The following is a 26,535-nucleotide window of genomic DNA, read 5'->3' as shown; positions in this document are numbered from 1 at the left end:
GAAGATTTGCTACAAGACCGGCGGAAAGGAATGACGGAACTGCAATCATCCCATAAAGACCTACTATGGTGGGTGGACGATGCGGAAAATAGAGCACGCCGCAATACCCTCCGCTTTGTGGGCTTTAGAGAGGGAATTGAGAGAACAACATGCCCGAGTTCATTCATTCATGGCTCCTGCGCACCTTCCCAGAAGACAATTTTTCCACCTGCTTTGTTATAGAAAGGGCCCACAGGTCGTTGATGGCCCGACCACCTGCAGGAGCGCAGCCAAGACCAGTAATAGCCAGTTTTTTTAACTTTCTGGACAGAGATATGATCCTCAGGGAAGCCAGAACGCTTGTGGAGATCCGACATGAGAAAACACGCATAATGATTTTCCCCGATTACAGCAAGGAGGTGCAGAAACAGAGACGCACCTTCGACTCCGTAAAAGCCAAATTGCGAGATCATAAGATTCAATATAAGCTACTCTTTCCCGCAAAGCTAAAAGTGCTGCTCATGGGCAAATCCCATTTCTTTCAGACTGGCTGAAGAACGACCCACACTGGAACGACCGGAGGTACCAACACGCAACCATGTATCCTCAGTAGGGGAAGCCAGATGGTCTCCGGGCCCACAAAGATTGCTAAGACACCGACAGGCCCGCAGGGATCGACTTCTGGAGGTGACTCCATATGCTCCAAAAGACACTGGCAGACTCAGAAGGTGCAGTGGATGTTCCTTAGACTCTCGACGGGATCCCGCACCTTCCCAATCATCCTAGACCAGACACGGAGAATGAAACTAGGGACTCCTCCTCGGGAGAGGAGGAGGCTGAGGGCCCCTATATGCACCCCTTGGCAGCTGAAATACTGGAGATGGAACAGGACGCAGCGGCAGATGCTACGACTTCCCAAAGAGATCCGCCGGATTCCCATTCGTGAACAGGGGCCTGCGAGGTTGGCCGTGGACATGGACTGTCATTTGGGAGCATGCAAGCTGGACACCCACCCCTTCTATTTCTACCTTCTCTCTCTCTTTTCCTTTGCTCCATCTGCCGAAGCCTGCGGAGAACTAGAAGACACACACGGAGCCGTAGGCAATAGACTTGGAGTGGCTATAGACTTGGGCTCTCGGCAGTCCCTTCTCTTAAGCACTTGCACTTTCCTTTGTTCTTTCTCTCCCTTTGTTTCTCTTCCTCTTTCTTTCCAAAGGACTTTGTGACTGCTTCGAGAGTTGGAACTTGTCGCGTGAGTTGGGATTGGGAGGACGATAGACCTACACCACCCTAGGGCTCATTCCCCAGCGACTGGTGGGGGATGCGACATTGGGGAGGGGGAGGTGGTGCATGGGTTGGGGGGTTACAACAGTTCTATTGTTTATTATGTTCGTTTTGCACAGCGGTCACACAGTCACTGCAATGCCCGCATTCACCTGCTGCCCCCATTCAAGACATACCTTAACCACTCATGTCTTTGGCCCCACTGATTGAACATAGACTCCCCGCGGATGGGATGGAGACTGACCCCTACAGGATACTCACCTGGAATGTGAATGGCCTGGGGGATAAAATCAAGAGAGGGTTGGTGTCCTCATACGTAAAACGGGTCCACCTAGACGTGATCCTATTGCAGGAGACCCACCTTAAGGGTACTAAGTGTAGGTTTCTGGCGAGGGGAGCTTACACAGTCCTAGCACACGCGGGATACATAGCGGGCGCCCGGGTGTGGCTACCCTGCTTAAAAAATCCTCCCTTCAAGGTAACGTGGACATGGACAGACCCCCAGGGTATGTACGTGTGAGTGACAGGGTCTTGGGGTAAACGGCAGGCCACTATAGTTTCGGTCTATGCCCCTCCGAGGTTACAGGCCAGGACTCTCCATGGAGTGACTGATATTTCATTGGATACCCCGGGTACACTACACATTATAGGGGGTGACTTCAATGACATCATGTCCATCCCCATGGACCACTCAGGGAACCGTACTGACCACTCCCCGACTACGCTAATGGCCAGGTTGATGGACACCCTGGGTCTGCTGGGTGTGTGACGGCAACTCCATCCAGACATCAGAAGTTATTCATACTATTCTGCCGCACACAAGGTGCACTCTCGATTGGACTATGTCTTTCTTCCTCGGAAGGTCAGTGGTACTGTTTGTGCGGCGGAATACCTGGCACGTGGGATCTCTGATCACTCCCCCTGCTGGTTAGGAAAGGGGGGAGGCCCCGGGTGGGACATGGAAACTGTAGGTTAATGGCTTGGGACCTGCAAAACACAGAGGTGCTGCGGGGTCTCAGGGCTGACACAAGAGTGTATTTTGCGGAAAATGTAGGCTCGGTGCAATCGGGAGTTATATGTTGGGAAGCCTATAAGACAGTGCTCCGCGATATGGCCCAAAATCGAATAGCTTGGGAGAAGTGGATGGCACAAGAGGAGCTCACCACTTTGGAAACCCAAATTTTGGCACTAGAACAACGCTATCTTGTGGGAAAGGACTCACAGGTCGTTCGGCTTTTGACTGACAATCAACAGCGCTACAGAGCCCTAGCAATGGAAGAGGCTAAAACGCAGCCGACCCTTCATAGGTTATACGACGTTGGGGATAAATCTGGTAAGCTCCTGGCTTGGCTCAGCCATAAGGAATTGAAAGCCCGATGGATAGAAAGCGTAGTGGACCAACAGGGGCAGACGCTAAAGGGAGACGCACAAATAGTACGGACATCTGTTTCCTATTTTAAGGATTTCTATGAGGCCAGCGAACTGGGTGCCTCGGAGGAGATCCTTGACACTATTCAAATCCCAAGCTTAGCGGATGATGATAAGAAGGGACTTGAAGCAGACCGAACTTAAAGATGCAATAACTAAATTGCGCCCTGGGAAATCCCCAAGCCCGAATGGACTCCCAGCTGAATTTTAAAAAAGGGGTGGACCTCCTGGTGGTGCACTTATTAGCACTGTTTAGAGACGCGGCCCAAGATGGTATTCTGCCTCTAGATCTTAGATTGGCCACAATCATCCCCATCCATAAACCGGGAAAGCCCCCCCCGAACATTGCGCATCTTATCATCCAATCTCCCTTCTCAACATAGAGGTTAAGCTCCTGGCGACGGTATTGGCCCTTCGTCTACGCCAAGTAATCATGGGCCTGGTACATCGAGATCAGACGGGCTTCCTACCAGACAGGGCGACCAGACAGAACCTACGGCGGACCCACAATTGGCTCATGGGGGTTCAAGGCCGTGATGATCCCCACATGTTCCTCACCCTGGACGTTTAAAAAACTTTCAACACTGTCCACTGGTCCTTCTTAGAGGCGGCTTTGGTCAAGTTTGGCATTGGCCCCAAATTTAGACATTGGGTTGGACTTCTATATGTGAACCCCAGAGCCCAGGTTAAAGTGAATGGACTATTATCTGAAGACTTCCCCATTAGAAGGGGAACCCGACAGGGATGCCCTTTGTCCTCCCTACTATTTGCCCTCACAATCAAAATAGTGCCCTGTGAGGTCCAACAGACAAGGGAGATACGGGGGTTTCAAATTACACCGACTGATTTGGGGGAAGAAAAGATCTCGCTCTATACCGACGACATCCTGTTATATGTTACCCAACTGGCGGTCACGGTCCCCGCATTGTTCAGGCTCTTGGGCAGGTCTGGCTACTTCTCGGGCTATGCTATAAACTGGCATAAATTGGTCTTGTATAGCCCGTGGACTGAGGAGACCTGGCCTCCTCTCCCTGGAGCTCTCCAGGTAACGCAGACGGGATTCACATATCTGGGGATCTACCTCACCACAGATAGAAATCTCTCCTACCAAAGAAATATCCAGCGAGTCATAACTAATTTTGCAGTTGCCGCTTTGCGGTGGAAAGCCCTCCCCCTTACGATACTTGGCTGCGATGTTTAAAATGATTACATTGCATGCTTTCTGTATGCCCTCCAAAATGAGTATTTCCCCTTTCCCAGACAGACGTTCCGGGTAATAGACGCAGAGATGCGCTCCCTGCTGTGGCTGGGGAAGCAACCAAGGATCGCCCTGAGTACGTTGTAGCGGAACCAGTATAATGGAGGGATATCCCTGCCGGACATTGAGGCATACTATTGGGCGGAGCATCTAGCGTCGGTAAACGAATGGCTCCATGTCCCGGCTGATCACCTCACCTACAGATTAGAGAGGGACACCATGGCACGCCTTTCTTGCCTACATTTTTTATATGGGGGTCCAGGTAGGAGACGCCTACTTCTGGCCACGCAAATAACCTTAGAGGTCTGGGATAGGACGACTAAGGTACTGGGATGCACACGCAAACTGACTAAACAGACACCGATCTGGAACTGTACCTGGTTGAGGGAACTTCACAAACTTAAGGGCTTTGGAGGCTGGGATGACATCGGAATCTCCACTCGGTGATGTGGTGGCAAAGGGGGAACTCAAACCCTTCAGGACTTTGGCAACAGAGTTTGGGCTGCACCCCACCCAAATGTTTAAATACGCGAAATTGAAGCATGCCTGGATAGCCGAGAGCTTGCTCTCCTCTCCCCGGCCAGAAAATGCCCCGCTAGAGGGTCGCCTATTGCATGAGCAGATACCCAACAAGGCAGTCTCTCTAACGTACAGGACCTTGAACAATTACATGCCAGACAGACAGAAATGGAGGTAAACATGGGAGCAGAATCTGGGCACGTTGGACACAGTGGATTGAGAGGCGGCCCTGATGCATCATAGGGAGGTGGCAATTAAATCCCGCCTCCGACTCATTCAATACAAGATACTACACAGGGTGTATTTTGACAGGGTCCGACTCCACCGAATGGGCCGAGCCAGGGAACCAAATTGCCTACATTGCAGACAGCCGCAGGGGGACTTCTACCATATCATCTGGGACTGCCCCGTTATCCACACATATTGGACACACGTATTGGGAGAGCTGAGTAAGGTATTGGAGGTAGCACTTCCTCTAGATCCTAAATTCATATTGCTGGGGATATATAACAATGTTGACTTGGGCTGCCCACAACTTATTTTTGCACTATTGGCAATAGTGGTGGCGAAAAGAGATGTAGCACGCGCAAGGGGGGCGTCTCTACTCTTAATTAGGAGAATGGAGGAGGGGGATGGGCATGTATATGGCAGCGGAAAGGGTCACATACAAAGCGAGAGGGTGCCCCCCGGACGTTCGGTAGAATATGGGGGAAATGGAGAAAACAACATGGACTGGATGGTGGTCTGGGAGCTGACTAGCACAACATGGGTCCTTTGAATCTCGATGAGCACTGGGATGGGAGGCCACTGGGCATCGGTCTCTGACCCGGGGGGATGTCCAGTGGGGGAGGGGGGGGGGGGAGAGAAGATTACCAAAAATGAAACTTACGGGCCAGGTTTCGTTCTAGTTCATGATATAAAGAAGGTGATGTGGCTTGTGGATTGGGGGGCGGAGGTGATTGGGCGCAAGGATGACTACTTGTGACATGCCAGTTGTTTTGTATTGGTTGTAAATGCAAATAAAAATATTTATTAAAAATAAATGTATATTTGCCTGGCCTCCATCTTGTAACATGTTTCCTACTCCCGTAACCATGCAGTCGGGTCTCACCTCAATGAAGTGCAATGGTCGAGATAATGGCCAAAATGCATAGATGTTATTTTTAAATATATTTCATCAATCTGAATATATTTTACAGCCGTGGGCTTTAGCGGTTTGAAGAAATGATGTGGGGTGGGGGTCGCAAGTTATGTAAAAAGAACCTTTTAATATTGCCTTCAAAAAAATTGGGACAGAAAGAGTTGCCACATAAGGGAACAATACGAGCAGGTCAGTGGGCCAACAGTCCAACACAGCTACCACCCATTAAAAATGTATGTTATAATCTAGCTTGGACTCATGAAATCCAGTTCCTGCATCAGCTTAGCCACACAAAAAAACAGGTATCATGTAAAAACATGTTAAAGTCTCATCAAAATGTAAAAAACAAAGTGTACTTCTTTAACATTAGGAAGTGTCTGTCTTCCCGACCCCTCAGATTATATTACAACATTGAAGGTCATTTGTTAAGCAATATTTTTTAAACTTGATCTTACCTCCGAGATCCTATGGCGTTCTTCAACAGCAGGCCAGTGGCCTGTAGAAAAGGGTCTAAATGTTCCCCCTCCAGATAATGACATGGATGGTGGTTCATTCGATGCACAGGGAAAGGGTGGGGTGGGAGGGGAGTGAGAAACACTGCATTTGCGCTGAGAGGGTGGGGGCAGAGCTCAAAGCAAACTGGGAGGGTGAGCGAACCGGGAGGGTGAAAACAATAAAGCATTCCATGACAGCAGCCAACTTTGAAGCTCACAGGTGGGCTGAGAAATGCAATAAAACAATAAAGCGGCGGCCGTGAAGCACTCGCATTGTGTGAGAAGCCTGCACAGCTGTTACGCTGCGTAATTCTTTTTTTTAATAGTGTAAAAATAGAGTTGGGCGAGCCGCGTGGCCGTCCTTGTTTATGAGTAAGGGCGGCGTGCTGCCTACTTGAAAAAAAATAGAATATTAAAAAATAAGAGTCTGTCGAGCCGTCCACAAAAATAAAGACGCAGCCATTATTACATTTGATTGCTCATGTGCAGCGTCACTGTGCAGTTAAACTGCAGGATGGGTTGCAGAAGCCTGCCTGCAACAGCAGCTAGGAGGAAGTCATTAATAAAATAGTGCTCAGAAACTGTAAATACAACATACTGAGTAACAACACGTGTAACAGGGGAAGTCCTCATGGGAGGTTACAACAGGAGAAAAGGCGGTACTAAGGAGGGACTACTAAGGCGATTAACGAAACAAAAGCCACCATTTACAAAAGGACAGCAACAGGAGTAAATCGAAAAGATGGGCCAAAAAGGGGCTGGGCTTAATGCTCCCATCCTGAATACAGCATGTCTCGAAGAGACAGCGCAAGCGCTGCCTAGGCGAGACCTAAAAAAGGCCTCTCTTTGAAATATAACCTTCAGTTTGGCCGGATAAAGCAACATATATTGCATTTGTAGGATGCGGAGCTTCTGCTTTACTTCCAGCAATGATTTGCTTTGAGCTTGCACTTTACTAGAGTAGTCAGAAGACAAAATAATGTTTGCAGCTGCAGAGCGTAACTCCATTTGTTGTCTTGCGTACCTGAGGACTGCTCTGTCTGTGTAGTTGAGCACTCTTATGATGACGGGGAGAGGTGGAGCCCTGAGGGACAGATTTGGGGACCAGTGCCGTGTAGGGCAGCTCGAGGATAAAATACAGCGACAAGTCAGCCGCTGCAATCCAGCATATGAACCAGTCTGTGAAAAAGACCTCCGGTCGCGGATCCTCTGCACCCTCCGGTAGCCCCACAAGCCTACCCTCGGCATCCTACGCCCTACTTTTAAGCTACTCTGTCAGCACCCACACCTTTCAATTTCTTCAGTTGAAGGACTAATTTCATCTTCCAGGGTTGATATCTTCTCTCAGACTCTTTCTAGTACGCTGAAAGATTTTGCAGGTCCGGTCGGAAAAGTGACAGCTCCACCCCCACCCCGCCAATCTTCTTGTTGAGATGTTTGTGAGAGTCTTTGATAGCTTGGAGTATTGTGACCAGGGAGATTAATTCTTCAGATGAAGAGGGGCCTCTGGATTCCACCTTTCCCCAGACGCAGCCAACGAACAGGCGGTTTAGTAAACTTGGCGATCTTGCCCTGGAGCAGTTTGGATTTCGATAAAGCACTTCTGGTGGTCAGCAGAAATGGGAGTGATGTGATTTGATTTCTAGATTCTCCTGAATTTGGCAGGTGAGCAGCAGAGTAAAGAATGACTTCAACAGATAAGACAGACAAGCTCAGTAGTTCAAGCAGTATGGCATTTCCTCCATATATGTGCAATAGTCAGGCTCTGGTATCAAAAGCTCTAATTTCTTGAGGATGTGGTGTTGGTAAGCAAGTGGTCAAGGATGAATCCCGGCAAATCTACATATGTGGCTAGAGTTGGTGGGATCCCCATCTGGGAAAGATTTCAAGCCATGTCAGCACTGGGGTCCTTGGTTTAGAGAAAATCGAAATTTGTTTTGGAAGGATTCATCTTGAGTGAATAGGAATGTATCTAGTCCAATATTTTGTTACAGGTGGAGCTCCAAGTTGTATACATAAGAGGGATTGAGCACTGCAAGGTTAAACTGCCCATAACCTTTTTGGAGGGCCACAGTGCCTCAATGCACAATGTTCAAAGTGATTCCATATGTTAGCTGAAATGGTACATTATCAACAGAGGTTTTCTTTAGCCGTGATATGGAGAAACAACTTTGTGAACTATAAACTTGAAAAAAGGAAGGAGGAGAACCAGTTTAGTACCAATGGGGGTGAGCAGTGCCTCATGATCAACAGCATCAAAGGATGTTGAGAGGTTGAGCACAACCAGGAGGCAGACAACCACTTGATCAAAAACCCAGTATCTGTCCGGCAGAAGGCTGAGTAGTCCATGTTCTTACTGAAGTGCAATACTAAGTACCAAGGGGGAAATTTTCCTTATGCCTCATGAGGGTTCAGATAACACTAACTTTTCAATCAGTTTTCCAGGAAGCATAGCTTAGCGATTTCAGACATTTTGAAATTCAATGGGTCTGGCTTTGGCTTTTTTAGCCAGGTTGATATGTTCTGATTTCAAGGAAAAAGGGAGCAAGTTTTTTTCCAAAGTGGATGGATTGATCAACAGGGCTCTAATGATGTTTAAGAGGAGGTGTTGTTTTCATCATGTTGGCAATGTGTGAGATCATTTCCTCCAAAAGAAGAATGCTGACTCATTCTAATGCAGTGCTGGACTACAGCAGTGTAATAAATCCCCTAATCTAGGCGCTGCGGCAGAGATTACCGTTGGGTCATTTGGTATAGTAAGCCGTCCCACTGACATTGTAATTAATCGTCAATGTGCCTCTTCAGTCCGCAGACAAATCCTCACCAATAACTCTATGGCACAGAGTGGGCAGATGAATGCCAATTACAATGAAAAAAATAAAGAAAACGGATAAAAGCCCCTAGAGAAGCAAACGTCAAAATGTGTTGGAAATAAACATAAGAATGAAAACAAGGAAGGAACAGAAGAAAGATGAGCAACTAGAAAGGGGGAAAAGAAAGGAAAGGGGAAGAGGATGGAAGTGTCAAAGAAAGAAATGGCAGGGGGAAAGGTGAAAGCAAGAAAGGCTGGACAGAGAAAGGATTAATGGCTGCAAGGATAAATGAATGGAAAGGTGAAAGGATGTGAAGATGAAAGTACAGATGAATAGATGCAAGGCTGGGTGGGTAGATAGATGAAAAGATGGAAGGAGAGAAGGGCAGAAGGGTGAAGAATTCTTTTAGGGAAAGTTTGCCTTGCTCACTTCATTTAGTGCCATTAAAGGCATGGTTCAAACTGGGAGGTGTTAAACCACTTGGATGCTAATGACAAGGGTAACTCGCATGGAGTGCCCATTCATTTCAATGGAAATGACAGTAAAAATCTGCAGGTGCCTTAGCATTCGTGTTAATGTTTAGCTGCTCCCCTGTGTGACTACTGGTAAAAGTCCTTCTGTGGCTGGACATGGGGTGCTGTTAACCCTTTTGATCCGTGCGTCGACCAATGGCCAACGCACGCACTACCTCCCTGAGGCGGGGAACGGCCATTGGCCGACACAAAGGAGGGCCTCCTAAAATCCTCCTGTGCAAAGCACCTGAGGTTCTTTTTTTATTTTTTTATAAACCCACAGGGAGACGCAGAATTGCTACCACGTCTCTCCCTGCCCCCTCCCACCCATCTGGCGTCAGCATGCCGCGAGGAATGTTGACGTCACAGGTTTCCACCAACAGAGCCAAGGAAGCAGCAGGTAAGGCCGCACTAGACTCAGGCTGAAAAAGGACTCCCCAGCTTTCAGGGAGGGCTCGTTTGAAAGGGGGAGAGTCTCCCCCTTCAAACCAGGCCTTCCTGAAAGGTTTAAAAGGCGGTGAATTCGCGCTGCGATCCATGACCAGGAAAACCCCACTAGACACCAGGGATATGACATGGGGAGGGGGGGGGGGGGGGGCCCTCATGGCAATGGGTATTTCTTTTTCAATTTTGGTTTCCTCTGGGGGAAAAAATTTAAATTGGCTGGGGGGGCGGCCCTCCTGCTAACTGGCCCCTGGGGGGGCTATTGTTTTTTTATAGATGTGTAGAGGTTTCCCAGGGGCCCCAATTGGTCCCCAGGGAAACCAGACAGATTAAAAAAAAATAAGATCTATATATAGAAAAAGAGAGACTCATATATATCAGTTTTCTTTATACATGTGTGGTTTCCCTGGGGACTGTGAAAAGTGAGAGCGAGAGAGAAGATAAATCTATATATAGTTATCTTTCTCCCTATATGTGTGTGTGTGTGTGTAAATGTATGTATATATATATATATATATATATATATATATATATATATATATATATACACACATACATATACATATATACACACACACATACAAACATATATACACACACACATACAAACACCGCGTTCAGCGATAAAAATGTCAAGATAATGCTTGTGATTATGTTTCTGCTAGAGAGAGAGAGAGACAGACGGAGAGAGCGAGATCAGACTTTTGTCTAGTGGCAGTTTTGATACCATAAAGTTGCACAGACGGCCTGCTGCAAAGAACGGATCTGTATTTTATGTGGATAGCTAAGTGGATTAATAAAGCCAGGCATTACAACCGCTTTAAAACAAATGAAATGTATGTGAGAGGGAGGCTATGGAGAGGTGAGGAGCATGTTTGCTCAGTGGAAGTGAGGGAATCCAAGGAGGACATAACATAACGTGCATTTATAAAGCACACTTTCACCCGTGGGCATCTTGGAGCTGAATAACAGATGTTTATTGGAGTTCATGGGAGGGGGCTCTAAAATGATTGTCGCACTGGGTGCCACCTGCGCTATAGGCTGTGATGATGGTTATGTGGCAAGGTGAAGTAATACTGTCTTTTTTAGTGTCTTTGGAGAGCCTGCTGATTTTGGAAAGGCACTGTATGATGACTTCGTCATTATTAACTGTTGCATACATCACTCACGCATGCACGCCCCCACATACACTTTGAAATCAACAGCCTATCTGCCTTCTACGTAGGGTAGTGTTTTAAAAGGAATGCTTTAGGCACTAGCAGAGATTGCATATCATTGGATGAATGCTGCTCAGGCCCTAAGTCAGATTCTGGAGTCCAGCTCCGAGGCAGGATCAGAGACTGAGACAGCAGATACTGAGACAGCATCTGAGGGAGAGGACAATAGAGAAGAATCTGGGAGTGATTTTTTCAGTTGGCGCAGTTCCATCTGACGACTCATCTTCCAGCGATTCTGAGGGAAACGATGACAGTTGTGATGTCCCTTCGCAAGTACAGTCTGTGCAGCAGGACAACAGTAGCAGATTAGACCAACCCAGAGAGGAGGCACGTGCGGCAGCAAGCACATACAGTGTGCTCTCTTGGCAGCCTCCCAATTAAGTCCAGCCCCAAATTCCGCCTTTCTCTGGTGACGCTGGAAATACAGGCAATACGGCTAATTTTTTGCCCATTGACTACGTCCATCTCTTTTTGGATGTTGACTTCCTTGATGAAATTGTGCAGCAAACACATTTACATACCAAACTATTTCTGAGGGAGCATGGAGGCACTCTCGGGCCTCATTCTAGGACACACAAGTGGACTCCCACTTCATATGGGGAATTGAAGATATTTTTGGGCCTGACGTTCAAAATGAGGGTAGTGCATAAACCAACCTTGCTGTCCTCCTGGTCTATGTGTGCAGTTTGGGTAACCCCATCTTTGCACCATAAATGAGCAGATATTGTTTTTTGCTATTGCAGTGCATGCTGTATTTCAATGACAATTCTGCTCCATTACCCCTGGGAAATCATCCAGACTGTCACAGGAAAGATTGTATGGGAGCTTGTCCAGCCACTTTTTCACAAAGGTTATAACTTTTATGTGGAGAATTTCAATACAGGAGTAAAGCTGTTCAGTGAGCTCCACAAAGCTGGCACTGCAGCCTGCCGTACAATGCGTTATCACAGCAAAGGATTCCCGCAGGAGCTGGTTTGTTCAAAGCTCCAGAAATCAGCAGTGCGTTGCCTTCCAACGAACTGCTTGCAGTTAAGTTCTCAGATAGGCGTCATGTGTACGTGCTCACTACAATTCATGAGGAGAACACTTCCACTGTTGCGGCTTGGAGTCAGATGGCCGAAGTCCCAAGCCCACCTGTATACTTGATTACAAGTAGTACATGGGTGAAGTGGACAACGGAGGGTAGATATGTGGGAGTAGCGGGCAGACTGTATGGCCGAGAGGTGGCGCTTTGTAGCGTTTATGCCCCGAACATAGAACAACCTCGCTTCTTTGATGCCATCTCAGGACTATTGGCGCATTATTTGGCGGGGCCGATTATACTGGGAGGCGATTTTAATTCCATTACTGATATTGCCTTGGACAGGTCCCACCCACCACTAGTGGAGTCCCCGATACGTAGGGTGGCGAAGCAGAGAATGGATTGGCAGAATGAATGGGGGCTGCTGGATGTGTGGCGAGGGCAGCATCCTGGGCATAGGGATTACTCCTTCTTTTCCACGCTCCATGAACTGCATGTCCGGATCGATACGATTCTTTGTGACCACACCACTGCTAACATGGCGACACACACTGAGTACCTAGCTAGGACCATCTCAGATCATAATCCCCAGCTGCTTTCTCTCCAATGGCAGAGAGCGAGGACAGCGATTCCTAATTGGAGATTGAACCCGGATACGCTAGAGGATCAGGTCTTTCAAGCTGAAGTTCGAGAGGGAGTGGAGTCTTACTTTGCGGTCAATAAGGGGACGGCCTCTACTAGGGGGCTGGAGTGGGATGCATTTAAGGTGGTGGTGAGAGGCTTATGCATTGGTAAACACTTCGGGGAAAGGAGAGTGGTGCTAGAGGAGGTCAGGAAGGCAGAGGAAGCGCTGAGGGAGATAGAGAAGCAAAGACCGGAGCAGGGAGCGCTGCACGCACAGCTCTTGAAGGCTAAGGAGTTGGTGGCAGCGGAGACCGAAAGGTTGAGATGCTATGACTACAAGCAGTATACAGCGAGGGTCCATGCGGAGGGCGACAAGGTCGGTACGCTGTTGGCGAGACTGGCGAACCCGGAGCCGGGGGGGTGCTCGATCTTGAGTGTGAAGACGGAGTCAGGGGACACAGTCTATTCCCAGATAGCAATCCTCTCATGCTTTACGGAGTATTATGAGACCCTATACCAGAGTCGGTTGGAGGCAGGGGCTGGAGACATGGCAGGTTACATGGCGGGAATTCGTTTCCCGCAGCTCGAGGAGGAGGAAGCTAAAGCCCTGGGCGCCGCGATCACATTAGCTGAGGTTAGGGGAGCAGTTACACACATGGCGAGGAAGAAGACACCTGGGGTAGACGGCCTCCCAGTGGAATTTTATGCTAAGTACATTGATATTTTGGCGCCCCAGTTATTGGAAGTCTATAACGAAGCACTAGTTCAGGGCCGCCTCCCCGGATCTATGAGGGAAGCTTTGGTTGTACCCTTACTGAAACCTGGGAGAGATAGCACGGATGTGACCTCATATAGGCCGCTGTCTATGTTGACGGTGGACTATAAAATCTTGAGTCGCATCCTGGCTACCAGATTGTTACCGTATATGACGACGCTAATTCTCGAGGATCAGGCTGGCTTTATCCCCACTCGGAACACTTCGGCGAATATACGCCGCCTGGTGCGCGTATTGGGGAGCGAGCTGGATCTGGGCGACTGGCCAGCAGTGCTTTCTATTGACATAGAAAAAGCATTTGATAGCTTAGAGTGGGACTATCTGGATGAGGTGCTGGAGAGGTTTGGCCTAGGGACCAGGTTCCGGCGTTGGACGAGAGTTTTATACTGCTCGGCCACCGCCAGGGTGCGACTGGGATCGGTGATATCAACCGCGTATCCGGTGCAGAGAGGTATGCGACAGGGATGCTCGTTATCGCCTCTGCTGTTCGCTCTGGCGATCGAACCCATGGCAATACGTGCTAGGTCGGGAGCGGTGTACGGAGGGATCGTCTGCCGAGGTGAACAGCATTACATCTCGCTTTATGCGGATGACCTACTGATGTTCCTGGAGGACACGCTGCGGCGCTGAGGAAGGCGATGGATGTGCTCGCCGCGTTTGGAGCCCTATCGGGTCTCAGGGTGAACTGGCGCAAAACTTGCCTCTTCCCATTGAGAGAGGGAACGCCTCAGCCGCCGCTACCTGCGGAGGTGGTCTGGGAGGGCTCCTGTTTCACCTACCTAGGAGTAGGGATCTATCATAGCGCTGAAGATTTGCTGGAAGGGAACATAGGTCGTTGTGTGAGAGCCCTGAGGGGCTCGGCGGCATTTTGGGCCACACTCCCGCTATCGGTGGTTGGAAGAGTGGCGCTGCTTAAAATGGTGGCCTTGCCGCACCTCCTGTATTATTTTAGAACGTTACCAATATGGATCCCGCCTAGGTTCTTTAAGGAACTACGGACCCTCACCATTGGGTTCATATGGTGGAACGGAAGGAGACGGGTGGCGTTGGACACGCTGCGTCGGCCAAAACTCGAGGGGGGAATGGCGGTGCCAGATTTCGAATTGTATTATTTGGCGGCGCAGTTACAGATCCTTACGCAACACGTAGCTAGGGAATTTCGGGGCCCTGACCTGCGCCGAGGGACGGGGATTCCGAGACACGTATTGTCTTACATTGTCATGCATCAACAACCTGATGTGCAGGACCTGACGCTCGAGGAAAAAACTTTACGGTTGTGCTGGAATAGGAATCAGAGGCGAACGGGAGTGGTACACTCGTATGCTCCGGAAATACCCCTGGGCATGCTAACGGCGTTACCGCATGGGGGAGACTGGTCCCCCCTCATGGAGTGGGAGGAGATGGGGCTCCATGTGGTGGGCGATTTGTATGCCAACGGAGAATTGCTGCCCTTCCAGGCGGTGCAGGACCCATTTGGAATCCCGGCTGGGAACTTCCTCTTGTACATGGCCGTCACAGCGGCAATTAAGAAGCACTGGGGGGAAGGGCAATTGGAGCCGGCGACCGCGATGGCGTGCCAATTTGTCGTGATGTCAGCGGGAACGTTCAAGGCGGTTACGTGCTTGCACTCACGAATGCTCCACGAAGGATTGACACCCCTCACCGCGTTGAAACTGAAATGGGAGGAGAGTGTGGAGAAACCCATACCGGATGAGACATGGGGTCATCTCCTGAGGAGGGCGTGGAAGGGATGCAGGAATGCCCGCTTCCAGCAAGTACACTTTTTTGTAGTGCACAGGGCTTATTTAACTCCGGGCAAGATACAGAGGCATTTCCATGTCGAGGGGGTGGCATGCCCGAGGTGCTCCCTCCCAGGGGCGGAGCTAGACCACATGCTGTGGGATTGCCCGAAACTGGGATTGTATTGGACAGAAGTGGGGGAGCTCTTGAATGGAGTGACGGATAGACAGGTGACTTTTGATAAGGCAGCCTGTCTGCTGCTCTGGTTTCCTCATACGAAGAAAACGAAGGTCACCAGTAAATTTATGGACCTCGGTCTTATTTTGGCCCAGAGAGAGATCACCTGGCGCTGGAAGTCATCGGAGGGCCCATCCAGTAGTCGCTGGGCATCGGAATTGGACAAATGGGCCAGAAGTGAAAGTATGGTCCGGCTCAGACAGGCGACCCGTACCGCTGATGAGAGAGGCTTGGAGGTGGCACGGGCATGGGAGGGTCTGGTGCAAACACTGAGTGACTACCTATCCCAGGGAAGGGATCAGGATGACTGAGGCCGATAGAGGGTCCCAGGTGACGCATGATTGCATGACTGTTGTTCCCTCAGCTCCTGAGTAACGGAATATGATCCTGAAGTTGGCCCACACCAGCGCTTAATTTAGGATGGGGGTGGAGGGTGGGGGGTTGAGGGGCCCACAGGGAGGCATGTGGATGATTACTGTATGGGGGGACAGGGAGACTGTAGTAGACTGATGGACTTATCTGATGGGCTTCCTTGGGCAGAGCAAAGGGCATTGGCCATGTTCATTATTCTTCACTGCTGACCGGGGAGGGCAAGTTGGTGGTTGGGGTTAGGGATGGGGTAGGCATAGAAAAGCAGATCTTTGAAATAAGCCCGAATATACAGATGTCGAATAAATGTTTTCATTACTGTCTTATCGCCTGGCTTACTCACGTATTCCTGGCTTTCGCCGCCCTGCCTCCGGGATGTGGGCTGAATGGCTGTGTGAGGTTATGTTGACGATTGGGGGATGGCGACAAGTGGTGGAGGGCAAGATTGCCCACATGTTTGTACATTTCTGATTCTGCAATAAAAATTGAAGTTTAAAAAAAAAAATGGGTGAAGTGGACAAGAACGACCAGGTTCTTCAGCTATACAATGCGAGTGGTAAAACTTGGACTTGGTTTAAGAAATTGTTTACTCACCTGATCCAGATGGCAACATATGACGTTGCTATATGTTATTTATTGTCAGACAACCACAGAAAGACTCATGTCTTTCCTTGACTTTCAGTTGTCTATGATTGAAGATCTCACTGCTACAGAAGCAGCAGCCTCCACTTCATGTGTTCTGGAGGACGTGACAAGGCTGCAGAAGCGACCTTTTGCTGATAAAATTCCTGCAACACCCAAAAAGAAGCAACCATGTAGTTGTCGTAAAATGTGCTCGAAGCAGGGAAAGAGGCAGGAGAGTCGTAGTCACTGTCCCCAATGCTTATCTCAGCCAGCCTTCTGTTTTCACAAAAGACCTGGTCTTGTGAGGGAGTCACTTGCGTTTTTGATCCCGGCTCTGGTGGCATCTAAGGAAATCTACCAAACCCAGACATTTCTGAAAACAAAACACCCGGGGGAGTCCATGGAGGTGTGACTTGCATGGATTCCCCCAATGTTTTCTTACCCAGAATCACCTGCAAACCTCAAATTTAGCTAATAAAAAAAACACATTTTCCTCCCATTTCTGTGTGGGACAGTTGTGGAATCACCGGGCTGAAAAATGTCCTACCACACAGCGTTCCCCCAGGTCGTTCCGATAAAAATGCTACCTCACTTGTGTGTGTGGGCCAAGTATCCGCTACAGGGAACGGCCCAAAACATATTGTGGAGGCATTAAAATTATCTATCACAAAAAGACCTAGTTTTGCAAGGGGGGCACCTGCGTTTTTGGTCCTGGGCTTAGCGGCCATCTAGGGAAACCAGACATTTCTGAAAACTAGACAGCCAGGGTGGTGTGGCTTGTGTGGATGCCCTGGTTTCCTACCCAGAATCCCCTGCATACCTCAAATGTATCTAGAAAAAAGAAATGACATTTTCCTTACATTTCTGTGTGAGTTCACCAGGCCGGCACAAATTTCCTTCCATCCCAGCAGTCCCCTCGTTCTCCCGAGTAAAATGATGTCTCACTTGTGTGGGTGGGCCAAGTGCATGTGACAGGGAAGGGCCAAAAATGTCTAGAGACTGAGACGATATCACGGCAAGCTGATAAGCACAATTATTTTCTATACTTTTTTAGGCTGACTCTGCTTTGGGCCCTCACACAAGTGTGGTATCATTTTACTCAGGAGCCCGAGGGGAACGCCGGGTGGTAGGAAATTTGTGCCGGTGCTGTGAGTTTAATATTCAAATTAGCACCAAGATACAGAAGGAGTAGAGCAGTTGAGGAACATATGCCAAATAGCTGACATGCACAGGATAAGAAGTGATAATAACTAAGTGCAACTAAGAAACAAAAGTTCAAATCAGCTTAATGCTAGCATACTCAGAATCTACAGTAGAGTAGGGAAAGCAGATCTTACTTTTGGTGCAAATACATATCAGTGCGAATCAGCTAAAAAAGTAAGCATTCTAGTTGCAGGGACGGCAGAGAATTGGTGTGGAGCAAAGATTAAGCCTACTCCTTATACAGTTCCCATTGTTACATGTGTCCACCTGGGTAAATGTAAGCTGAGAGTGCTGCATCAGTCTATTTGTTTATGTGTAGGAGGCATGCAAGAATGAATTCCTAGTCTACCACCATCTTTTTAGGTCTCGCGTGGCGTACTGCGCAAATGCGCAGTCGAGCTCGCGAGATTTTATGTTTTGAGGAGAACTTCACTAGCGAGGGTTAAGCCCCGCCCCTCTTCTCCATTGGCTGGCCTCCTAAACAGTGGCCAGCCATTGGAGAAGAGGTCCTAGTGACGTTCTCCTTTCTCTTTAAGCCCGTCCTTTTCAGATTGGGTTCCTTGACTTACTTCTGAAGTAAAAGGTTTCTTATCTTCTTTATGGGTCCAGATGGCCCCATAAAAAAGATAAGGAACCTTTTACCCCAGCAGGAAGTCGGGCGCCCAGTCTGAAAGGGACGGGGCTAAAAGATTAAAGGCAGCGCTTTCCGTCTCTCCGCCGTCCTCTTCCCTCTCCCCCTCCCGTCTTCTCGCCTGCCCCCCCTCCCACCCCCCTCGCCACAGTAATTATGAGCCGGAGGCTTCGGTTGTTCGCTCTGAGGCTCTGAAGGCTTCTCAAGCCTTCTCCCACTGTTTTGCTTTCTGTGAAATGCTGCCTAGTGCCTTGCTCTTGGTGTCTTGCTCTTTCTTCCTTCCTTTAATTCGTCCCCTCGCCTCGTTTCTCTTTTGCTTTTTATTCCTCCTCTCACTTGATATCTCTTCCTTCACTTCCTTTTCGGTCGCGCCTTGAGGGCAGACTGCTGCAGCTGGGAGTGAGCGGAAGGTTGTGAGACTGCCTCGCAGAGTAGATCGCTGCGCGTCTGTATGTTTTAGCCACTTGGACCTGCCCACCTTCAGCCAGAGGGGGTGGACGAATACCTTCCCGCTCGCCGAGGCGCGCTCGTACTGAGACACAGATCTAATTTCTCTTCAGAGTGGGGACGGCCATTAATGAGCCCCCCTCTCGCAGGGAATGCACGACCTTCGTCCTCATCACATCCCACCAGACGAACCCCTCCACCCCTCGGGATGCCGGTCAGCTCCAACATCTAGATTTCATTTGGAATGTACGCGAGTTTTGATTTGAACCGAAATGATATCTCAGTGGGTTAGGCGCCTGCTGCAGAGCTGTGTGTTAACGAAGCCGGCAGATCACAGATCAAACTTTGCTATCACAACATAGTTTCTTCACACGCCTAGAGTGATGCAAACTGTTTAGCTCAAGGATCGAAGTATTAATCTTCTCCGCCGTCCTCTTCCTCTCCCCCTCCCGTATTCTCGCCTGCCTCCCCCCTTTCCCTCGCCACAGTGATTAGGAGTTGGAGGCTTCAGCTGTTCGCTCTGAGGATCTGAAGGCTTGTCAAGCCTTCTCCCAATGTTCTGCTTTCTGTGAAATGCTGCCTAGTGCCTACAGGCTATCCTCTTCCAAGGGCATACATTTTCAATGGGCTATTTACTTGGGTATCTACTTGTTATTAATTTGTATTTGAGGTGATAACCATTGTATTGTTTACCCATGACCTCACGAGAGTAGCTTACTGCATATCTTGCCATGTCCATTTTGACGTAATGCTTTGCTTTTGGTGCCACTTGGACCAGGCCTCTGTGGAATTGCTGCCGGTCACTGCCGTTATCTATTGCTCTTATGTTTGTCCTTTGTATGTCGCTACTGCTCCAGAAATACAACTGTTATTAATGTGAATGATTATATTGAAAGTCCCGTGGCCAGTTAAACAGTGTACATGCATGTCACAATGCCTTCCCCCTGCTTCGTCTCACTGGTTGTGCTACTGCTCCTCCATGGCAACCACAGAGGCACGTGCTGTCACCTCGAGCTTTTATACTAAAACCCTGCCATTTCACTTGAAAGTCACCGAGGGCACGTGCTACTCAACCATGCATCGTGAGCACATGCTACTCAACCATGCACACCCCAGTGCAAGCCCCGCTGCATGCCACGGAAGCGCGTGCTGCTCCCCATGCACGTCATACTGCCAGCTCAACTGTTTTCCTTGCACGTTGCAGCCCTGTACCTGGCTGTAAAAGCCCTAGATTTTTGGTCTCAGCAGCCCCCCTGTACAGCGTTACTGCTATTGCTGTCATAAAGTGCGAAGGCCTTGTGTTCAGCACTGACTGTAGTGCACCTCCCTGCAGGACTTGTCTTCACTGAGTAAGTGCTTCACAAGACCAGGAAGCCCCTTACCCGCCCCAACCCCCCGTATAACCTGAGGGCCTGTTTATTCTCCACCCCACACCCCGTGAACCAGTGTTATATTACATGTCCTTACACTTTGACTGCACCAGTATGACAGAACCTTCCCTTCTAAAGGGTTGTGCTGTGCACCCTCGTTAGAGGCTCTGGTACCCCGTGCAGGCACCGCTGAGCCTACGGTTCTCCTTGGCCAGGCTCTCCCATGCTCCTGCCTGCCCCAAACCACCCGAAAATGAAAGGGGTCAGCTTTCTTTTAATAACTTTTCCATGTGTATTATGTCCGTTCCCGTACCACATGCATGACGCTCACAGCACCCACAAACACTCTATTTACCACCATTATTCACGTTTACGTGTCCCTCAGACCTGAAATAAAGCTTACACTTTTACATTGGTGGACCTCGCTTTTCCGCATTTATATTTCAACTTTAAAGTACTTGCTATCTTTTACCATCCTATTCTATGGTTTGTACTCCTTTTGGAGCCGCAGAGCATAAACGAATAAAGTCCTATATCCAAACATCTACACAACACTATCCATGCTAGATCGTACATCCTAATGTCCACAGAATATTAGCAAAGTCGTCAGCACTACCAGACGGTGCATATTTTTATAGAATTTACGTAGCTCAGTCCCTGCTCCCAGGCAGCAGCAGCAGCACGTTTATGTTTACAGAGTCTGCAAAAATGGAATGCATGAACCACTGGGGTGGCTGAAGTCATATAGTGAAGCATGAGAAATAGTTTGCAATTATGCCCAAAATAAAACCCAGCTGTGTGTGTGGGGGGGGGGGGGCTCTGTGTGTGTGGGGGGGCTCTGTGTGTGTGTGGGGGATCTGTGTGTGTGGGGGGGCTCTGTGTGTGTGTGGGGGGCTCTGTGTGTGTGGGGGGGCTCTGTGTGTGTGTGGGGGGCTCTGTGTTTGTGTGTGGCATTTGCAAGAGATTAAGCTATTGGCATTGTAAATGACAATGCCATTTATGTATCTGTTTTCAAAACCAACACATAAATGAAAATGTTGTCATTTACAATGCCAATAGCTCTAACTTTTGTAAAGGCGAGACCGTTGCATTGTAAATGCTTGTTTAAGATAGCAGATGGGAATCTCACTTTTACATAGGATCAGGGATTGATCTGGAGCTGAAGCGCACAACTATATTCTAAGTTGACCATAGTTAATTTAGGTCTCAATTTAACACGTGAAAAACAACTATTCCCAATCATGGGAATTTGTTTCATGGCACACTGCCCTTTTCATCATCGTGTATGGTGCTTTAAAAATGTGAACAAAAAGAAATTCCATTCCACATAAAAAAAAAAAATTGACATTTAGTATTTTATGGTTTGTATTCAGTTTATATATTCCTTTATCTCTTTGGTAAATAACACACTTTATTTACGTTCACCAGACCCAAACCTTGGAAACGCTCCTCAATTGGTATTTACATCATTACTATTATTCATGTACATGTTCACGGGGTGTGCACTTATGTAATCCAGGAAGAATTGAGCTAGGATGGTTTCAATTTAGATCAGTACCAGAAACGATATACATTTGTGGAGAAGTGTGGCTCAATGGTTAGAGCGGCAGACCCTGATGCAAATGTCTGGCCCGGGACCAGGGTTCAATTCCTGCCTCGGTGGGTCTTGGGCTCAATTTCCTCGGACCTGATAATTCTCGCCTCGGTGCCTATTCTAATCATGGGTCCCACTCTGCAACTCTGGGCAATAGCTTGCTTAATCTCCACAACGGCCCCAACAGCGCTGGGATGCCTGGCTTCACCTTGGGGGTGCCCAGGAGTGGACATTTCACAGGGAAAAGCCAGGAAGGGTTCCACAGCGGTATGTGTTACAGCGCCAGGACACCCAAGGGTATTAGTGCGCTTTACAATTACATTTACATTACAAGCCACTGAGTTTTTTGATGTTCCAGTAATGTTTTTCTCTTTTCACTTCATGTTACTTTTCTCAAGCATACGGTTAGTAAATGTTTTGTTCACTTGTTGAAATATCACCCTGACAAAGGACCATCATGATCTGAAAAGCATTGGGGTAATTGATATGTGGGGAGGGTGTGATGATTTATTTAAAATAATGTAATTACGACTATGGAACGTTTCCAAGGTTTGTGTCTGGAGAAACATCAATAGAAGTGTGCTATTTACCAAGAAATGAAGGAAGATATAAACCGAGTAAACAACATAAAATATTAAAAAACGAAAAATATTTTGTGTGGAATGGAATCCGTTTTTGTTTAAAGTTTTTAAGAACCATAGAAGGTGATTAAAAAAGGCAAGTGCACCGTGAGAATAATCCCATGATTTTAATATTTTGATGTGTACTGAGATGGACAACGCACCATGGTTTGCCTGCCTTAAAGGGACTAAAACACTGGATGCAGTGAATTCGGAGTGCTGCGTGGGAACTGTTTATATTTAGTTCTCAATTTAAAAAGGCTAATGTTCAGTTGCCATGTTTTCTGCTTGTGGTATATTTTTCCTCTTTCCCGTTATAGGAGTGAAGCTGTACCAGCCAAAGTTAATTGAATGCATCGCTTGTTTTGGTTTTCTTGTGAATGTTTATCTTTGTATTATCCGGGGAGAGTGAAATAATGAGCAAGCACCTGGAAATGAGAACATCCCCACTGAATTGTTTCATCTCACTACTGACAGCAACTGAAGGTCGTAGACCAGAGACTCCAGTGAGTGTTCGATGTGGAAAAGATCTTGAGTTACTTTATCACAGCATGCTCGGTCCTATTAGTTCCCTTCATGGGAATGGTGAGTGGGAGTAACATTTTCAATGTGAAGAAGATTTAAACTAATGAACAGTGGGGTTAGTCAGGATGTGCTTTCCGTGCTCCATTTAGTGATGATGCTCTGTCCTTTCACCTGAAACAGTTTACTCCAAGGCATATCTCCATCCTACCTACTTGAGTGGCTCTTTATTTGGTTCAATTGATTTCTACCTTTAGAGGTATTCGTGCGGACACCTTCTGTTTAACATCTCCCCAACCTTCTCCACTTTTCTCGTTTAGCAACATAGGGAACTTTCCTTTATTGAAAGGCAAGACAGCTTTAACATGCTTTATAATAACTTTAAAATAAATTAAATTGTTTTTGTATTTGTGATTCTGAATTGCTGAGTAATATTGACTAATGCTTTTTCATGTACTGACAACTGATTTACAACTAATTTGAATGGTGTGAATTTGTAAATCTGCTAATATACCTTTATGGTTGCAAATCCAACACTCTTTCTCATTTTTGTGGGGCCAAAACTACTTCACTTTACATAAACAAATGTGATTTGCTGTGTTAAGCCTCAGTGTGCAACTAAAGGTCGATCAATTTGAGTGCAGCTTGAACTTGAGGTTGCAACAGACATTTGCATGGTGCAAAGCTCTGCAACAATAACAAAGTCAATCCAGGGAATGAAAAAGAGCCGCTGCAGACCCTCTCCCTGCATTGCACTACCCATGCTGCACTGTACATATGTCACTTCAAAACACACCATCTGGGTGTGCAACACAACACATCATCTGCGCCCTTCATTACAACAGTGGATGTGTAACACTGTATCGGATGTTCCCGATCTTCCGGGAGGTAGCCCATCACTTCAACAAACTGGTGATGGTGTCCCTTGCTGGCATGACTTCTTGTTCCAAATCTACACCTTAGACACGCAGATGGACTGTTGCATTTTAACGTTATTCAATATTAAAAAAGCGCCATTGCGCTAAATCAAAAAAGCACATTTCAAGCAACTATGTATTAACTAAACTAGCTCGGATTGATAAATAAAAAGAAAAAATGTTCGCCTCATTTTGTAGGTACACACATCTGTGTTGTGTGTCTGCAAACTGACATGACTAACACGTCACAGCACTTTTTAAAATATTATTTTCATCTATGCTGCTTTACAACATGGCTAAACATCATTACCAAAGTCAAAAGGTCTAATAGATGAGACCTATTGCTGTGACAAATCTTGTTTTTTACTTTTTATCTCAACAGAGCCAAATTTGTAGCCAATTACTGCCACTTATTTTATTCTTACCTTTCGCCATTAACAATTTTAAACATGTAATGATTGTGTTTCATTTCCCATTACTATCTTGTATGTAAATACACTATGGCCAAAAGCAAAACAACATTTCTAATTTGATTAACCACACCCTGTAGTTTAATACAGAGTTCGTAATCAAAGAACTCTTATTTAATGCAGTTCCAAACAGTGTAATTAGAGTAACTGCCTTCTGTAACAGAATGCAAAGTAAAAAAACAAATTGAAGCAAATGTATTCTGTAATCCATTAAAGAACGAAGTAATCAGAGCTTCTACAATTTGGTACAGAGGATATTAATCAGAAATATTTCCTTTCATGTATCGCAATCTGAATTTCTGAATAATCTCTGGTATCTAAAGAATAGCGAATTATCACAAAATCTCCTTCGGCAAATTCATGCAGGATAAATGAGTTAGTGATATCTGTTTTTATGACCTAATCTGTAGTACAATACTTTAAATAATCCACTGCAATCTCGTACTTGGTAAATTCGTTCATTGGTCTCTTTAATGCACTGCCAGTGAAAGCCATCAGAACCACCATCTTCTATCATCTAATACGAGGTAAATAAATCAAAATAAACTCCATCAATAAAACACTGTAACAGTGAATCACAGCAACCTCTAGTAATCAAATAGTGCAAAGAAATTTTAAAAAAAGCTACTCCTGTAATCCAAATCAGAGTAAAGTAATCAGTTATTTCCGTGTGTGACCAAAAAGAGATAAAGAGTGGCATGGCCATTGTTCTTTCCCAGTGAAAACCCTATATAAGTGCAATTCAAAAGCTTGTTGATTACATTTACAATGAAGTAAAGCAGTTAGGAAACCTAGGGAAGGAATTCGGTTAGAGGGGGGGCAAAGGGAGAACCTCAAAAAAATAAAACTACTAGACCTATACGTTTTCACACATCAAGTATAGCAAGAAACACAAACTGTCTCATGCCCTCAGTAAAACACCACAAACCATGGCCTGCGAAGCCCACCTTTACTGGGTCACATGGCAAGTCATTCCCACCACTGTTTGACCGTGGCCCCCGCTGAGACCACACAAGGTTAACAACTGCTGTTAGTTACAATGACACTTTTACTTAAATCAGCCTCTGTCCAATTTAAATGGCCATCAACAACTCATTTATCTTAAAGCAGGTCATAATAATGGTTGTAGATACCAACAAATGCTTGACCATGGCTTTAAAAGTATACACAAATGCAGTTATACATGCCTGCCGCCCGCAGAACAATTTAGAGGCATTCGGAGATTGTGCGGTACTGACAATCAAGTTTAAGTGGCAGATTCAAAACCAGTCACAGTTGTTACCAATAAATACTCGTCGCGTCCCTTGCCACCCAAGCAGTCTTTTCGTGACTGTCCCGGTAGACTTACTCTGCTCTTAATTACCTCATCTCGAGTTCTTCATTAACTAATCTGTATCCGATGTTTCTTCTGCTGACTGTTCACTCTGCTTGCCGGCGACTCAATGCGCTGGCTCCCCATGCACCGTTCCTCCAGCTGCGCTTAGAGCGACCCTCCACCCCTCCGGCTGGCATTCTCACGAGGTGCGCTCCTTTTACGTCTCCTTCTAAGAAGCTTCCCCCCTCCCAGAAGGGCAGCCTGACCTGCCAGGCAGTGAAATATGGAACGAAGTATGTACACGGGACAAAAACACTGCTAGGAACACTGCTTCGCACATACGTTTTTCATTATGTGTATGTTTTGTGACACCGTAGGACCCAAACCTTACAATAATACCAGGATAACACCACTATTCTGCACATCTGTGTGAGACATCCATCACGTTTCAGTGACAGACGCATTTAGTGTATAGAGAACAACAAACGCACTTCAAGGGTATTTTTGCCCGCTTAAAATGATCGACCTTAGTAATTTGGTGCACTGGCTCATAAAATATTTAAAGGCTGAAATGCGGTACACTCGTAATCCTGCACGGATCGTTCCATTCTGTTGAGAAATTAATAAACACATAGCCACTCCCAAAGGCAAAGTCCGGATTTATAAAAGGCGCACCCGCCATAACATTTTCAAATAATAAAGAATATGGTGTATTTTTCAACTGTCACATTGCTCAATGCACATTACCTCTTGTTTCTGAAAAAAACAGTCCAGGTTTCCATACTCGGGCACGTTTCTCTAACTGACACGTCAGTGAGGCTTTCTGCAAACCCGGAATGAGGCCTAAATAGACAATGTCCTCCCACCACAGCTGAACGTTGACCTCCTGCAGGTGTCTGCACTACACTGACCACTCTCAAAAGCACCACGTTTCTCACCTGCCTTAGGCCCTCTCACTATTGCCCCT

The 26,535-nt window shown here is 47.1% G+C and overlaps 1 protein-coding gene across 2 annotated transcripts in view; it reads right to left on the bottom strand.

Annotated features, from left to right (window-relative positions):
* Nucleotides 1-26,535, bottom strand: part of AGTPBP1 (ATP/GTP binding carboxypeptidase 1) — a 1,069,504-nt gene that overhangs the window by 1,022,702 nt on the left and 20,267 nt on the right. Inside the window, exon 1 of one of the 2 annotated variants that reach the window (XM_078675802.1) lies at nucleotides 16,199-16,217. The exons of the other annotated variant lie outside the window; for it this stretch is intronic. The gene's annotated coding sequence lies outside the window, so the exon portion shown is untranslated. Of the gene's footprint in view, nucleotides 1-16,198; nucleotides 16,218-26,535 lie in introns of those variants that run through there. 2 annotated transcript variants of the gene reach the window in all.

This window comes from Lissotriton helveticus, chromosome 2_1, assembly GCF_964261635.1.
Source record: "Lissotriton helveticus chromosome 2_1, aLisHel1.1, whole genome shotgun sequence".
Classification (NCBI taxonomy): Eukaryota; Metazoa; Chordata; class Amphibia; order Caudata; family Salamandridae; genus Lissotriton; species Lissotriton helveticus.
The sequence above is the reverse complement of the archived record's forward strand: the minus strand, read 5'-3'. Positions and strand labels throughout refer to the sequence as shown.